Below are 5,000 nucleotides of genomic sequence, written 5' to 3' on the forward strand. Positions count from 1 at the left end.
CTTCAGAAGCCTATTTTTTTTGAAAGGATGATGGATGAAAAATTGTCCCCAATTCATCGTATACCTTTTGATCATATAGGGTGCTAGGAAATGGTCAAAATAGTGAAATAGGAGGATCGCTATGACTATAGCCCTTGGAAAGTCTTCAAAAGAAGAAAAAACTTTATTTTATACTATGGATGACTGGCTACGCAGAGACCGTTTCGTTTTTGTGGGTTGGTACAGTCTATTGCTCTTTCCTTGTGCCTATTTTGCCTTAGGTGGATGGTTCACGGGTACAACCTTTGTGACTTTATGGTATGCTCACGGATTGGCCAGTTCCTATCTAGAAGGTTGTAATTTACTATCTGCCGCAGTTTCTACTCCTTCTAATAGTTTAGCACTTTCTTTGCTGCTATTATGGGGTCCTGAAGCACAAGGAGATTTGACTCGTTGGTGTCAATTTGGTGGTCTATGGACCTTTGTTGCTCTTCACGGTGCTTTTGGTCTAATAGGTTTCATGTTACGTCAATTTGAACTTGCTCGATCTGTACAATTCCGACCTTATAATGCAATTGCATTCTCTACTTCAATTGTTGTCTTTGTTTCTGTATTTTTGATCTATCCATTGGGACAGTCCGGTTGGTTTTTCGCACCTAGTTTTGGTGTAGCAGCTATTTTTCATTTTATTCTCTTCTTTCAAGGTTTTCATAATTGGACCTTGAATCCATTTCATATGATGGGAGTTGCCGGAGTATTGGGTGTTGATCTTCTATGCGCTATTCGTCGTGCTACCATGGAAAATACTTTATTTGAATATGGTGATGGTGCAAATACGTTCCGTGCTTTTAACCCAACTCAAGCCGAAGAGACTTATTCCATGGTCACGGCTAACCGCTTCTGGTCCCAGATTTTTGGGGTTGCTTTTTACAATAAACGTTGGTTACATTTCTTCATGTTATTTGTGCCAGTGACCGGTTTATGGATGAGTGCCATTGGAGTAGTTGGTCTAGCTCTAAACTTACGTGCCTATGATTTTGTTTCCCAGGAGATCTGTGCAGCAGAAGATCCTGAATCTAAGACTTTCTACACAAAAAATATTCTCCTGAATGAAGGTATTCGTGCTTGGATGGCGGCTCAAGATCAGCCTCATGAAAACCTTATATTCCCTTAGGAGTTCCTACCCCGTGTAAACGCTCTCTGATGGAACTATATCTTTAGCTGGTCGTGATCAAGAAACCACTGGTTTCGCTTGGTGGGTCGGTAATGCCCGACTTATCAATTTGTTGGGTAAATTGCTTGGGGCTCATGTGGCTCATGCCAGATTAATTGTATTTTGGGCCGGAGCAATGAACCTATTCGAAGTGGCTCATTTCGTACCGGAAAAACCTATGTATGAACAAGGATTGATTCTGCTTCCCCATCTAGCTACTCTAGGATGGGGAGTCAGTCCTGGTGGGGAAATCGTGGACACTTTTCCATATTTTGTATCTGGGGTACTTCACTTAATTTCTTCTGTGGTTTTGGGTTTTGGTGGTATTTATCATGCACTCATAGAACCCGAAACTTTAGAAGAATCTTTTCCATTCTTTGGCTATGTATGGAAAGATAGCAACAAAATGGCCACAATTTTGGGTATTCACCTAATCTTTCTAGGTGTTGGTTCTTTTATTCCAGTGCTAACAGATTTGTATTTTGGAGGTGTATATGATACTTGGGCTCCCGGCGGTGGAGATGTAAGAAAAATTACGAACCCGACACTTAACCCAAGTTCTATATTTGGTTATTTACTGAAATCTCCTTCCGGAGGAGAAGGATGGATCGTTAGCGTGGACAATCTAGAAGATGTAATTGGAGGACATGTATGGTTAGGTTCCATTTGTATCTTCGGTGGTATCTGGCATATCTTAACCAAAACCTTTTGCATGGGCTCGCCATGCATTCGTATGGTCCGGAGAAGCTTATTTGTCCTATCGTTTAGCGGCTCTATCCCTCTTTGGTTTTATTGCTTGTTGTTTTGTTTGGTTCAACAATACCGTTTATCCCACTAAATTTTATGGGTCCACCGGCCCAAAAGCCTCTCAAGCTCAAGCGTTTACTTTTTTAGTTAGAGACCAACGTCTTGGAGCTAGTGTGGGGTCTGCCCAAGGACCTACTGGTTTAGGTAAATACCTTATGCGTTCTCCGACTGGAGAAATTATCTTTGGAGGGGAAACGATGCGTTTTTGGGATCTCCGTGCTCCTTGGTTGGAAACGGCTGCTAATTCCCCATAGGCTGAGGAGAAAAAGGAGGAATCTGCCGAAGGAGGGGCTCACGTCTGATTAGTTAGTTGGTGAGGCAATGGCTTACCAAGGCGACGATCAGTAGCTCGTCCGAGAGGATGATCAGCCACACTGGGACTGAGACACGGCCCAGACTCCTATGGGAGGCAGCAGTGGGGAATTTTCCGCAATGGGAGAAAGCCTGACGGAGCAATGTCGTGTGAAGGCAGAAGGCCCATGGTTCATGAACTTATTTTCTTGGAGAAGAAAAAATGACGGTATCTGAGGAATAAGCATCAGCTAACTCTATGCCAGAAGCCACGTTAAGACAGAGGATGCAAGCGTTATCCGGAATGATTGGGCGTAAAGCGTTTGTAGGTGGCTTTTCAAGTCCGTCGTCAAATCCCAGGGCTCAACCCTGGACAAGCGCTGGAAACTACCAAGCTGGAGTACAGTAGGGGCAGAGGGAATTTTCGGTGGAGCGGTGAAATGCGTTGAGATCGGAAAGAACACCAACGGTGAAAGAACTCTGCTGGGCCGACACTGACACTAAGAGACGAAAGCTAGGGGAGCAAATGGGATTAGATACCCCAGTATTCCTATCCGTAAACGATGGATACTAAGTGTTGTGTGTATCGACCTGCGCAGTGTTGTAGCTAACGCGTTAAGTATCCCGCTTGGGGATTACATTCGCAAGAATGAAACTCAAAGGAATTGACGGGGGCCCGCACAAGCGGTGGAGCATGTGTTTCAATTCGATGCAAAGCGAAGAACCTTACCAGGGCTTGACATGCCGTGAATCATCCCAAAAGAGAGGAGTGCCTTCGAGAATGCGGACACAGGTGGTGCATGGCTATCGTCATCTCGTGCCATAAGGTGTTGGGTTAAGTCCCGCAATGATTGCAACCCTCGTGTTTAGTTGCCAACATTTAGTTTGGAACCCTAAACAGACTGACGGTGATAAGCCGGAGGAAGGTGAGGATGACGTCAAGTCATCATGCCCCTTACGCCCTGGGCGACACACGTACTACAATGACTGGGACAAAGGGTCGCGACCCCGCGATGGCAAGCTAACCTAAAAAACCTGGCCTTAGTTTGGATTGCAAGCTGTAACTCGCCTGCATGAAGCCGGAATCGCTAGTAATCGTCGGTCAGCCATACGGCGGTGCATCCGTTCCCGGGCCTTGTACACACCGCCCGTCACACTATGGGAGCTGGCCATGCCCCAAGTCGTTACCTTAACCGCAAGGAGGGGGATGCTGAAGGTTGGGCTAGTGACTGGAGTGAAGTCGTAACAAGGTAGTCGTACTAGAAGGTGTGGCTGGATCACCTCCTTTTCAGGGAGAGCTAATGCTTTTTGGGCTTCTTCGTTTGACACTGCTTCCGGAAGGACTCACATCTGAGTAAAGCTCGTAGATGGAAGTATTCTTTCGGGTCTCGACAGTGAAGTGAAACCATGAGCTTATCATCCCAGGTCAGAACAAGTTGATAGAATCCCATCTCCCATTTGCCTCCCCATGTTTCCACCCAGGCAGGGACATGGGGTAGCAAAAAAAGAGTTAGGGTTTCTCTTCTGCTATTTTGGATATATTGAGGCCTCCATCGCCGGGAGGCCTAGAAAATGGGCTATTAGCTTATTTGCTATATTGGTTCTTCCAACATATTGGTGTTGGTGTAGAGGCAGGTCTCCATACCCAGAGGCCTGCACGATGAGCTATTAGCTCAGCGGTAGAGCGCGCCCCTGATAATCGCGTCGTTGTGCCTGGGCTGTGAAGGCTTTCAGTCACATGGATAGTTTAATGTGCTCATCAGTGCCTGACCCAGAGATGTGGATCATCCAAGGCACATTAACATGGCGTACTCCTCCTGTTTGTTCGAACAGGGGTTTGGAACTGAACTTATCCTCAGGAGGATAGATGGGGCGATTCAGGTGAGATCAAATACAGATCTAACTTTCTATTCATTTGTGGATCTAGGTGGTCAGGGAGTGCCGGTGGTTATCCACCTCAGATCGTCTCTTCTCGAGAATCCATACATCCCTTATCAGTGTATGGATGGCTATCTCTCGGGCACAGGTTGAAGCTCAGCCTAGATGTGGAAAATAGAGCACCTAACAACGCATCTTCACAGACCAAGAACTACGGGATCACCCTTTTCATTCTAGGTAGGGTGACAGAGGGATCATACCATTCAAGACTTTTCATGCTTTGGAGGTCCGTAGGAAATAGCAATCGATAGGATCTCCTCATTATTCCCTAAAGGAATAACGTGAAATCAAATTCTATCAATACATTTTTTGTAGGTCCCAGTAGATTGGATCTAGTCATAAGAATAGAAGAATGCTTGGTGTAAATAAAAATAACTCCTTGGTCTTCGACCCCCCACTACGAATAGCCCTTGGATCAGTGCAACGGATGGGATGTCTTTATCCATCTCCTCACATGGGAGCAGAGCAAGTTCGAAAAAGGATCTTGGAGTGTCTCGGGGTTGGGCCAGGATGGTATTTCAACGCCTCCTTTTCTCATCAAAAGTGATTTCCATTTGCTCACCGTTGGCTCAGTGAGGAAATAAAAAGAAAAGGGGAACAAGCACACTTGGAGAGTGCAGTACAACGGAGAGGAAGTTGTATGCTGCATTCGGGAAGGATGAATCGCTCCTGAAAAAGAATCTATTGATTCTCTTCCAATTAGTTGATTGGATAGTATCGCAGGTGCGAGGATTTACTTCACGGGCGAGGTCTTTGGTTCAAGTCCAGGACA

Source organism: Pinus tabuliformis, chromosome 5_2 (genome assembly GCF_031772625.1).
Source record: "Pinus tabuliformis cultivar Carrire ecotype Pingquan chromosome 5_2, CPIR1, whole genome shotgun sequence".
Lineage (NCBI taxonomy): Eukaryota > Viridiplantae > Streptophyta > Pinopsida > Pinales > Pinaceae > Pinus > Pinus tabuliformis.